Below are 12,803 nucleotides of genomic sequence, written 5' to 3' on the forward strand. Positions count from 1 at the left end.
TTGTGTAACCGGCTGGAGGAGCGCGGAGGTCCCCAGAGGGCCCTAGCCTGGCAGACAGGCTGGCGCGCGCCCGGCGTTCCGTCCAGCAGGGGGCAGCAGAGCTCGCCGCCGCCGCCGCCGCCGCCGCCGCCGCCGCAGCCTGTCTGTGAGCCTGGAGCGCTGACAGCCCCTCCGGGAAAAGCTAAGGCGGCCTTGAGCATCGTGTTCTTGTCTGTGGAAGCATTTTTCCCTGTCTCGTTTAAGCCGGGACACAGTGTTTCGGCAACTGATGCGTCCCCGCTTTGTTTTTTACTGTTTGCCCTGCTTCTGCGCGCGGCTAAAGGAACAATAATGACACTGCTGCCCATGTCAGTCGGTCTGTGCCGGACGCCTTGTGTTGTACCGCCGCATCCCTTCATCGACCTCTTAGTCACTGTGCACAGTGTCCAGAGGATGACTGTGCCATAAGTAACTGAAAGAGGCAAAGGCTTTCAAAACCAGATCTGAGACTGAAGTTGGGGTGAACAAGAACGTGTGTGGTTTCTTCCTTTCTCCCCATCCATACCTTACAAATAGTGGCTCTTTAAAGGGAATGCTGGGTGAACTCTGCTGTTATGAGACCCTTTGAATCAAGCCGAGCACTGAGGAAGGCTGGCTGTTTACTGTTTCCCATCACACGGGTACAATTAGCATTGAGTGGAAACGATGAGAAGATCACATGTGTGTGACCACTGGGCTTCTAAGCAGCGCTTGTCTTGAGCACCATGTTATTAACTAGGAGGGCAGCAGTGGCCTCCCCTGGGATGCAGGCACCAGGTCCAGGCAGCCTGAGACCCCAGGTCCTTGGGATCCTCCCTATGCCTGGGGCACCCAGGAAGAGAACAATGAGATGCCCACTCAGTGGCTGGGACCTAGCAGGCTCTCTGTGGTGTTGTGGATTGGAGAGTGACAGGATGGCTGAGGAGCTGCAAACCCAGCCAGCTGGCCTGGTCTCCCCCACTCACTCCTGCCTCCCCTGCCTCCCCTGCCTCCCCTGCCTCCCCTGCCTCCCCTGCAGAGTCTCAAGGTGATAAAATCTCTGATCCTTGAGTCTAGTCTGACTCAGACCTAGGGTCTGCCTTGAATGGCATCTCTTAAGTGATGTTAATTAAGGAAAGTGTGTAATAGACAGTAACCCATTGTGTCCGTGCCTCAGAGAACATTCTCCAGTCTGACAGTGTGTTTTCTTAGTGTTATGCTTGTTTGCTATTGAACATCCCAGTAAAGGTCAACGCGACCATCACTGCAGGTATGGGCAGTGTTTGCATCACAGACCAATCTGTGTCTGAAAACAGAGGGCTGGAACAGCAGAACAGCCAGCCAAGGGCAGCAGCCAGTGAGAATCAGGGGAGAGGGACTTTAGCAGTCTTCGCTTCACGTGGTCTTGGTTGAATGGATGGACTCCTCTATGGTGACAAATCTGTTTTCCTACTCGGTTTCTATCCACGTCAGGGAATGGCAGTGGTCCTTCCCATAGGCAACCACTTCCCACCCATATCTGGTTTTCCCACTGCTCAGAAATTCCTCCAGATTCCAAGTGTTCCACAACCAGACACCTCCAGCCTGTGAGGCACTGGACTCCAGCCTGTCTGCTCTGCTCGTCACCTGCTGTTTCTCTCCCATGAATGAACAAATGAATCCTGTAGAAAGCATTTGAACCTTATCCTGGAAGTACATTCAAAGATATTTTTTTTCCTCTCTGGGTTTCTACCTAAGGAACAGATGGTCAACTTTTATCACCTTCTTAGCAGTCTACACTGATTCATTTCTTCTTTTATCACCTTCTTGGCAGTCTACACTGATTCATTTCTTCTTTTTCCCTCTGATTCCAGGTGACATTTTGCTTCTTAATGAGATTCTATAAAAAGAACTCCACTTGAAATCAGGCTGCCTACCTGTTAGCCCAGGCTTGCCCTCCCTCCCCCAACACACACACACTGGCTCGCCAGCCCTGGTGGCATCACTCACCTGGGAGAGCCTGTTTCCTTACCCATACAGAGACCCAGCTGTGCTCCCACAGTCGCCATGATGATGTTCCTAACAGCTCTGAAGGAGACGCCGCCACCTCCCTTATTCAGTCCCTTTACCGCCATCCCCATTTGCTGTCTCTAATATTCTTTTTTTTAAGTCCTCAAAACTGGCATTTTAAAAACTGTTACTGTTAAAACGAGGACTTGCCTTTTAAAAAAAAACCTTCAGGTTGCTAAGCAGCTCCTGCCCCACCCCCTCCCCCTTTATGCAGCCTGGTTGCCATAGCATCATTTGAACATGGTAACAAGAAGCAAAGAGCAATCATTCTTCACTAAATAGGGTTGGGCAGACAGATAAACATGTTGAAATGTTTCCGTACAACTCTCTCAAGGCAGGGGGAGGCTGCTCCACAGCGCACACCTTGGGGCCTTCCATCCGTTCCTCCCCTGCCTTCCCATTTGCCTGGAGCTCTTCTCACCTGTGGCTCCCTGTGTGTCATCCCAGCCCTGGTATGACACTTCCTAAAAAGGCTTTTTGAAGGGCTGCTGCTGCTACTCCGGTATTTGTAACTATTTAGGGCTAAATGCAGGCTGGAATCCTTCTCGGGGAGCTGCTAAACATGGAGCATACTGTGAATCGGGCTGATGACTGAGGCACCCATGTCGTGGCAGACGTCGTCAGAGTGACATCAAAGGGTGCTTTTTAAAAACTGGAAAGGACAAAAAGAGAGACGAGGTTTTACAACCCATTTGTTACCTAACGGGTATTAGAGAAGTATAAACCCCAGACCCGATTCTTCAGCTCCGAGGTCTGAGGACAGGCTTCTGCCCACCAACTACATAAACAAACTCAGACTCTGCGCTAGCACCTGCCTGCCTCCTTTGTTCTGTGTGGTCCAATAAGGCCCAGGTTCCATATCAGGAGCACAGGTGTTGTGTGTCTAGCTGTCTGACCATGACAGTATCTCTTGACTGATGGTGGACTCCTGCTTCTCGGTGACTCTGGAATCAGCTGAGGGACCCTCGAGGGCTTCCATGGTCCAGGATCCAGAGGTTGAGGCTAGACCAGCAGAGGCTGGCAGGTGTGCGCCCACCTGTGGAAGCCAGTAGTTCTAATGGGCCAGTGTTCCTATCGTGTTCCTTTCACAGACTTGAAATCACCTCTTGAAGCAGCTCCCATAGACTCAAAATACTTCTCTAAACATGTGCGTCAGTAGTGCCTCCTCAGAAGCGAACTGACTTCCGGATTCAGCCTTCAGTTGAGCAGGCTGCCCTCTACAAAGCACTGCCCCTCTTGGCCTTCTCCGGGAAGACATCCCTTGAGCTTGAGTCTCAGGACTGGGAAGAGCGAGCATTGTCAATGCACTCTCGCACGTGGCTGCACTATGACACTGACATACTATTGCCAGGCAGCCACTGAAAATAGGAGGCACACTCCACTGCTCCACAGAGCCGATCCTCGACGTCTTAAACACATATGGCTTGGAGGCTTAGAGAGAGGGCGTTATCAGACAAAGGCAGGGTTGTCCCAGGCTCCTTCAAACAAGCCAACCTCTCCCTCAAAGTGGAATAAAATATTTTCCTTCCTCTGCCTTCTGTTGTCCTTTCAAGCCAGTTTTTCCCTTAGTCTACATTCATTCTATATAGTGATGATGTCATAAAAATAGATTCTTTCCTGTATCTCAAGTACTGTGACCGTATTCACACCCCCAAAGTTTCTGATTCCCCATTCTACTCATGGCCTTCCTGCTCCAACTCTTCCTTTGCTTTCATATATACGGCTTTTTGTGTTTATGTGTGTTCAGGGATTTGCGAATGAGTGACAACGTGACATTTGTCTTCCTGACTTGTTTCACTTCAGACGGCAATCTCCAGTTACATCCACTTTCCAACAGATGACATAATTCTGTTGTACATCGTGACTAAGGCTTCATCGTGTACATATGCCACAATTTTAATATGCTCATCTGCGGATGGATGCCAAGCGTGCTTCCAACACTTGGCTATTCTGAACAGCACAATAGTATGTAGGGATATGCAAATGTATTTGTTGTATGTTGACTTACAATCCTTCAAGCAAATAACCTAGATGTGGTGTAGTTGAGTCACATGGTAGTTCTACTTTTAGTTTGTTGAAAAACCTCCATATTGATATCCAATGTGTATACCAATTTATACTCCTTAATCGGTGTCTCACAGCTTCTCTCCTACCTTCCGGTCAAAGGTCACATTGTTATTAACAATATTTCTTTTCAGAAGAATCCTGGGAGCTAGAAGGTAGGCAGATGAGACTTCCAATCTTTGTGTTTCTCAGAAACAGCCTCAGACATCACAGCTGGAACATGTCCATTCAGCACGTCTGAGAAGGAACTTCTGCCACATCACCGCTACCCCACACGGGTTCAGAGCCCCTCAGTGCACGGTGCTCACAGTGCATCCTAGAGCCCAAGTGTCTTTTGTCTGAGCTCTCCTGGCAGTAGAGCCTAACTAGTTAACTATCAAAATGCCCTGTAAATTAGTCCTTCTGAGACCCAGCTTTCTGGATCTCATCCTGTATCTGACATGCCTGGTCAAATGAGAACAAGGCCCACATCATGTCTAAGTACTTTCTATCATATGGTCATGTCCCTGAAGGTCTCTATACCACTTCTGAGTGCAACGACCGTGAAGCTCTATGAATATTGACTCTCAGGTAGCTCACTGGTGAGTACATCACACAGGTATGTTTTCCAAGAATTTTTCCCCTTTTTCCACAGAGTTCCACATAGTCACTGATTTGACTAATTCCTGTGCTCAGAGAACCATGAGGTGGAACTTTAGAGGGCTGTGGCTGCTTTGCTGGACAAATTATCTTTCAATTAAACTCCAGGAGAATACCGATAAATATTTAATAATATACTTTCTAGTGGTGGGTGCAACAAGCTGAGAACAGTAAAAAGAAAAGCCCGATTTGCTACAGCTGCCAGGTTTGACAGTGTAAACACTCCCATTGTGGCCAATTTCAACCTCCTATGAAGTCACTGAACAGGGAATTTTGAAGAGTTGGTACCACAGGTTCCTGCGAGCTGGGACAAACTGCCTCTCATACACCAGCGCAGTGGTTCCTCCAGGGGAATTTGACCGTCAATCATTCTCTTGCTCATTTATCTGTCAAGTTTCCATCAAACAGCTAATTCTCCCAGACATTCCAGTCCTTTAAGCCAGTCTCTCTTTTTGGCCAAAGGTCTTGGTGCTTGTCTAAGTAAAAAATGTACAAGAAACAAAAGCAGCCTGATAGGCAAAAGATGTTCCCCCAACACTCTCCCAGAACTCTGGAGAACTTCATGCATTGCTAATTCAGAATTAGTAATCTAGATTCCTGAGATATAGTTCTCCTCACAGGACTATTTTCTCAGACTTTTTGAGAAAGGTTGAGATGAACGATATTTTCATACACTCAGAGCCACATGTAAGCCCAGGCTTTTAGCTGGGTGAGAGGGTGGCTCTCCAGACTCCATTAATGTAGAGATAACGACCCACACGTACTTCAGCGCAGGCCACTGTAGCCACGCTGCGGTGGAAGCCCTTGCTCCATCAGGATACTTAATGTAAGTGTTTACCTACGGCTCGGAATGTTCTCTGGCTTCAGCTGTCTGCCCCAAACTGAGCTCTGAGTCACATCACTTATCTGGCTGAGGGCTTCAGTCAGTACCTTGGCTCAGTCAGTACCTTTCTCTGTCCCTTGTTTTCTTGGTGCTTGGTGGAGTGTTATTCAGTCTTCATTCGGAGAGCCTTCAAAGGTTCTTTTGTACATTTCCTTTCCAAGAGAGTGCTTCCATTTTTCATTTTAATCTGTTTTATGATGCAAATCATGGCTTAATGGAGATGTACCACTCAATCTTAATGGACTCACGATTTCATCAATGAGTTCCTTTCATTTTGATGGAAGAAATAGGCTTAGAATTTCCTGAGGTTTCCACAAGCAAGCTGTTAAAGAAATAAAAGAACAATGATAAAGCATGAAGGGAGCCTATGAAGACAGAAGACTTAGTCATACAAGTTTCTCCAGATTCATGAATACCTTGTGTCTCTCTGACCATCATTTCTTTGTGTAGGACCCAATGGTTCTTCTAGCTCTGATCCCTCATGGGCACCATTGTGTGGCTGTTTCCTAAGAACTGAAGCACGCCCTCCTGGAGAGAGGACAGAGGACAGAGGCTCATGAGATCCCAGAAGCTAACAAAACTTACAAGGCTCAACAAACTCATGACACTTAGTAGGCCAGGAAGCTCAGCAAGCGACAAGGCTTACTAGACATGGTCCCCGCTCTGTTTTCCTTTATGTTACTGTGATAAATACCATACAAAAACAACTCAGAGGAGGGAAGTGTTTACTTCAGCTGATACTTCCAAGTAGAAGTTCATCGCTGAGGGAAGCCAGTGCAGGGACTTAAGGCAGGAACCTAGAGCACAAACCGTGGAGGATCACTGCATGCTGACTTTGCTTTCTTGTCTATCCCAGGACTACCTCCAAGGAATGGTACTGCCCACAGGGGACTGTGCCCTCTGACAACAATCCACAACAAAGATAATCCCTCAGATATTGCCACAAGCCAATCGGATCTGTCCAGTTCCCCAACTGAGCCTCCCTCCTTCAGACAGACCCCTCTGGGCTGTGTTAAGCTGGCAGCTGAAGTTAGCAGGTCCAGGTTGTATAAGCAATAAGTAATTGCTGTGGAAGAGGAGACTCTTTGGTGGAGCTGCCTTGAGTCCCAGGGATGCAGCTTTGCTGAGACATCACTCACACTGACATTTTGGTGGTACAGTCACCTTGAAGCCACCCACGTTCTTGCGAGCAACCCCTTTCCCATGCTTCTGTTGTAACCTAACAACCCCTTTCCCATGCTTCTGCTGTAACCTAACAACCCCTTGCCTGTGCTTCTGTGTGTAACCCCAACAAGTTTATTGGTTCATCAAGCCGGAATTGAGTAGAATTATTTTTGTGGTCTGTTACTGATGCCCTGTCTGAGTTGATGTTGACATCTGTGCAGGAAGCATCACCTAACAGGCATGTTTAGAACTCTGGGTACATAGGAACTCTGGTATGGATAAATGTTTTGACTGTCTTCAGGGGCAGTGTGACAAAGCAAGTGTTTCATACTGTGATAGATGGGTAGCACCAAAGCTTAAAGGGCTTCCACTTAAAGCTAGCAGTTTGAAGTGCTAAAGGTTGGGTTTCAGGCATCAAACTCCCCTAGGGAGTAAGACGGATGCTGTGGAATGTTGTTCTGTACGCTGTGAATGTGTGTTGTTCTGATTGGTTGATAAATAAAATACTGATTGGCCAGTAGCCAGGCAGGAAGCATAGGTGGGATAAGCAGACAAGGAGAATTCTTGGAAGAGGAAGGGAGGAGTCAGGAGTCTATGTCCAGCCAGACACAGAGGAAGCAAGATGACAGGCAGAACTGAGGAAAGGTACCAAGCCATGTGGCTAAACATAGATGAGAACTATGGGTTAATTTAAGTGTAAGAGCTAGTCAGTAATAAGCCTGAGCTAATGGCCATGCAGTTATAATTAATATAAGCTTCTTAGTGTTTATTTTATACATAGGCCACAGTACTGCAGGGGCCTGGCAGGACCAGAGAACCTTCTGACTACATTTGGCATATCAACATGGGACTCTTGAATTTCCATAAGGACTAAAAGAGTTTAAAAAGGGCTTCCAAACACACAATAACATAGCCAAAAACAGCTTTCTACTTCATGTCTCATGTGGGTAAAGATATAGAGATGCCAAGGTACAGAGACACTGTGGCATGCAGACTTGAGCTACAGTATGGTGGGTTCACAGCATATGGGCTTGAGTGCAGCATGGCAGATTCCTGCCACTATACACAGTGGTGTCTGCAAGCCGCACAACATGGTATGTGGTGGATATAGCTTTTGTTACTACAGGGGGAAAAGAGGAAAGAAAAAGTTTTTTGGGCTACATACTGCTGGATAGTCAAACTTATAGTTATGTTAGTTAAGTTTTCTAGATATACATAGATATAATTCAGTTAGGTAGGTAATCTTCAAACACTTCAAAGACCTACAGAATATGGCATTTAAAATGTTTTAAGAACTTCGACTTTCTGGACAATGAGACATGACTGGTCCTACTGGATAGTCAAGTTATATCCTTCTGAGGTCTTTGATATAGTTGAAGACTAGATATTTATAACTTTCCTTGATTATGATAAAAGATAAATTAGATATGAAACTTTAGACTTACAAATATAACATAGATAGAATATTTTCTTTAATTTTGCCAAATACAAATAGACTAGATATTATAACTGTAATTCTTGCTTGATAACTGTTTTGCTATATGTAATTTTACTATGTTAAAGTTAAGAACCTTCCTTTTTGATTAGACAGAAAAGGGGAAGTGCTGTGGAATGTCATTCTGTGCGCTGTGAATGTGTGTTGTTCTGATTGGTTGATAAATAAAGCTGTTTGGCCAATGGTGAGGCAGAATAAGGTTAGACAGGACATTCCAGCTACAGAGAGAGGAAGGAGAAAGGCAGAGCAGAGAGACATGGCTAGCTGCCGCCATAAGAAGCAAGATGTAAAGTACCAGTATGCCACAAGCCACGTGGCAAAGTATAGATTTATAGAAATGGGTTAATTTAAGATGTAAGAGCTAGTTAGCAAGAAGCCTGAGGCATTATGTCATATAGTTTGAAAATAATATAAGCCTTAGTGTGTTTATTTGGGTCTGAGCAATTGCAGGACCAGGCGGAACACAGGAAAACTTCCAACTACAGACGGGAAAACATTTGCTGATTGATATTGTCCTTTTCAGTGGCTCCAAACTCACATGTGTAGAGTGTTACTACTTCCCTTTACAGGTAAACACCTCTTGTAGGTTCAGCAGGAATGGAGGCTGCCTCCCTCACCTTCTCATCTCCATCTTGGTCACTCTCAGATGGATGGTCTGTTGTTATAGCCTAACACCAAATGCATCCAAAACAGAGCTGCACAACCTCCATCTTTATTATGTCCATCTTTCAGTTCATGATGTCAGTTCACAAGGTCACACAGGCCACAGGTTTTGGAATCCCAGTTCCCCTCACCTTCTGCCTACTGTTCACATCGCTGTCAAGTTCCACTGACTCCCTTCCAGATTTTCACCTTTTAATTTGCAGTTGCAACACCATTGCCCAAATTCTAACTATTTTCATTAATGTCTGGTTAGAAGAAGGTTTGATTCACAGAACACTTTCAAACTGTCAACAAAGCGGGGACAGATTCCCATAAGTCCTTTGTTCTGGTTGTCTTTGCTCCCAGTCAAGGGTACTTTCATTTTCTATGTATGCCTTACTGAAAGTTTGAAAACAAAGAGCATCCTGTCACGCTCAGAAATTGTAATATTTCAACTACCTGTCACCCTGCCTGGCTCATCTCATGGTCCCTCCATCTACAGGGGTGCTGCCATTATGTTTGCTACAGCCACAGACTCTTTAAACTGGCTTCCCCACAGTCTTTCTGCCCAGACTCTGCCTCACCGAGCTCCCTTCCCATCCCAACCCACATTCTAGAATCCTACCTCCCCTAAAATCGCCCTAATAATTGATGTCTTTCACTTAGGCCCTGTGGCCATGGTCGCTCTTTCCCCCTTCAGTGTCCTCTCTGACTCACAACATCTGGAAACTAAATTTCCCAGAAATCCTGCCAGCATTCCTGCTTAGAGTCTGCCAATGGAAAACCTCAAGGGAGAGTTGGAGGTAGAAGAGACAGGCGGCCCATTGTTCCTGAAGCAGCAGGGTACAGGCTGCTGCAGACCTTCCAGGACTCTAGCAGACTAGCCCCCACACTGCTACAGCAAAGCACACAGATAATTACTGCCCTGCAATTCCTCTTCTGATTTCTTAAATTCCTTTGTTAAATTTTATTATTGTAAAATTTATACATTGACAAGTCATATTTGTAAGATGTCCTGAATTAAAAACGTAGTTCTCACAGACCCCTGTTGCCAGACCTTCTGTTCTGGCTGCAATCTGAAATGTCTCCCCCAGGTTCATGGTCTACATGCTTCTTTCCCAGCAGGTGGCTCTGTTCAGAGAGGCTGTGGAACTCTCTGGAGCTGGGGGCTTAGCCTGTAGACATAGGTCACTAGGAGCTAGCCTTGGACCATCACCCCTAGCTCCTAACTCACCGTCTGCAGTCTGGCCTGCCAGGGTACTACTGCAGCTTTGGCCGCCATGATCTGAACTGCTCCTCTGTACTTTCCATGTCATGATGGACTGAAATCCTCTGAAACGTGAGCCCAGTCTTCACTCAAGTGCTTTCAGTCACGTATCATGGTCAGCCGTGGAAACCAACTAATGCATGCCCCCAAAGATTCGAAAGCCTTGAAATCCTTGCACTCAATAATTTCTGCTGGAAATATTTGAATTCCTTTCTCTTTCACCAAGCCAGGTGCCTGGTTCTAGGAAATGAGCTTAGCCCGAGCTCAGTCCATTTGTCCCTCTGTCAATCTGTAGGATTCTGTGTCTGCTTCTGTTCCTGAGTTGGATTTTGAATCTTTTACAAGAATTAAATCCTGGTGGTGAATCCCAGCCCACTTGGCTGAGATGGGGGCCAGGGGGAGGGGGTCTTTCTTAAGTTTTACTGGCCTGTCATTGACGGGAACTCAGATCTCAGGCTTTGATCACTCTGCCCTCAGAAGTTGTGCTGTGAATTAGACAGACTGTCTGGAAGCAAAAGGACGTTATTACCCAACTTTGATACTCACTACTGCCTGGAAACTGCTAGTTCTTTGCTTACTTTTGGTTCCAAACAATGTTAATCGCTAAATTGTTATTCCATGTTTTCAGGTGACAAAGCCTGAGCTAAGTCGAATACCACACCCTGGGTCCAGTCTCAAAGCCTCCTCACTGTTTACCTCTTCCTTCGACTTCTAGTCTGAGCTTGACATCCCTGCACACGCCTCTCCCTCTAGCTAAGCTTGCCATGGTTAGAGCATTAAGCCAAGGCCATTTCAACTCCTTGAATCATTTTTTCTGTTCTATCATTTCACCCCAAATCCTTGTAGCCAGCTCCCTGTTACCACCAGGGTCACAAAACTTAGAAGCTACATTATTTAACACAGAAGCTCCACGCTAGTCAAAAGCAATCAATGGCAGACCTTAGGATTCCTGGTATCACCTGACCTTTGTGACATGCTGAATTGTGGCCGTTTGTTTTGCTCTCTCCTCACTCACAGTATCTCTGAGAGCATTTCCTGCCCTGCTGATGCTCCTGCTCTGTGCTTCAGGGATCTGGCCCTCACACACCTAGGCTCTGTTTCACATCCCCCTCAGACCTCCTCTGTGACGCTGAAAGAGTCCTTTCTTTTCCCTGGCTCACTCTCTGCTTTTCCTCTCTGGAAAAATTTCATAACCACGTGTGTACATCTAGGGCTGCAGACCCTTCTTTAAGAGGTAATTTATGGAAAACCAATCCATGTGCATCACACATGCCAATGTTCTAAGTCTACATAACCATTTAATGCCAGAGTCTGTTTCAGGCAGGAAGCAGGGAAATCAATCGTTGTGAAGCTTGGATAGCCCTCATGTCCACGTTCAAAATGGACCACAGAAATCCTATCAAAACATTACAGCAGCGATTTTTATTCTACTGGTCTCTCCTCTTAATATTTGAGTGGAAACAATTTCTGCTAAAAGCAAGATATGAACATACTACCTATTCTTCTTAGAAGTATTTTTTAAGAGAGTCCACCCACCTATCACATTGTTCTGCAGGCTGAGTCATGAGTGCTATGATGCCACAAAAGGCAAACTCTAACACATTTACTCCTAGGCATCCTGGCTGGACAGATCGGCCCTCAAATCTGTCATGTTCTGTCTTATAACAACGATATGTTCTCTCGTCACCACAATGGCCGAGTAACTCCACCAAACGCCTTCAGTGTCTGACTTCCTCTCTCTCTCTCTCTCCTCTCTCTCTCCCTCCCTCTCTCTCTCTCACCTCTTTCTCACCACCAAGACTTGCTTTAATCTGTTTCCAAAATGCAATTGCCTGCTCTCCAATGAGTGTTTCCATGACAACTCCTTTGCGTGGTATTGTTGACTCCATCGTTCCATTCCAACCTGTCTTTGTGGCACAGAGTTCTACTCTCCATGTTAGACCTAAGCATTTCTGGTTCTGTTTCCAGATTCTTTGTTCTTGTAACATGTTGACTTTGATCCCAGCCTCCCTGGGCTCAGTTTTCATTTTTAGTTTCATTGTTAGAGGAGCCAAAGAAAATCAGAACCAAAGTATAGTTTTAAGTACTGGGTCAGACCAAGAGTCTCTTGTCTTACAGAAGCAATGGTCATTAATCTTCTTGGCTAGAAAAACAAGGACCAGATAAGAAGGAAAGAAAATCAACTCTCATTTCATGTATATACATATGGGCCATCTTTTGAAATAATTCTACAACAATGAAAATTCATTTAATCATTTATTTTTAATTTAATCATCAATTTTTTTCAGGTACATTTCTCTGATGGGGAATGTCTACCAGTTACTCACTCATTAATACAAAATTACTGTCTGCCATAGTGACAAACCGACAGTTCTGAATAATGGTGGAAGAATGGGAACAGAGGTCATATTCAAATGTGGAGACCAAGAGGCAAAAAGACCTAGGTTTTCTAGAGAGATGTTCCAGAAAAACAAAGGTCTAGAGCCTGAGGGAATCAAGAAGCAGGGGAGGTCAGCATGCCTCCCCTGGTCAGATGGCCAAGGAGAGAGGGAGTGAATGCAGGGTTGAAGATTTCTTCACTCATTGACTGAAGAACCTGTGTC

At 45.7% G+C, this 12,803-nt stretch overlaps 2 long non-coding RNA genes across 2 annotated transcripts; both read right to left on the bottom strand.

Moving 5' to 3' along the window:
* Positions 1-1,670: 1,670 nt before the first annotated feature.
* LOC143267468 (uncharacterized) lies at positions 1,671-2,306 on the bottom strand. The gene is made up of 2 exons (XR_013042614.1): positions 1,987-2,306; positions 1,671-1,876 (listed from the first exon to the last, which is right to left on the bottom strand). It is a non-coding gene; the product is annotated as an uncharacterized LOC143267468 (long non-coding RNA).
* Positions 2,301-12,044, bottom strand: LOC121832423 (uncharacterized). Its single transcript, XR_006076094.2, has 3 exons — positions 11,982-12,044; positions 6,049-6,160; positions 2,301-5,954 (listed from the first exon to the last, which is right to left on the bottom strand). It is a non-coding gene; the product is annotated as an uncharacterized LOC121832423 (long non-coding RNA).
* Between the last annotated feature and the right edge of the window lie 759 nt (positions 12,045-12,803).

The sequence above is a fragment of the Peromyscus maniculatus genome, chromosome 9 (assembly GCF_049852395.1).
Source record: "Peromyscus maniculatus bairdii isolate BWxNUB_F1_BW_parent chromosome 9, HU_Pman_BW_mat_3.1, whole genome shotgun sequence".
NCBI classification, from domain to species: domain Eukaryota; kingdom Metazoa; phylum Chordata; class Mammalia; order Rodentia; family Cricetidae; genus Peromyscus; species Peromyscus maniculatus.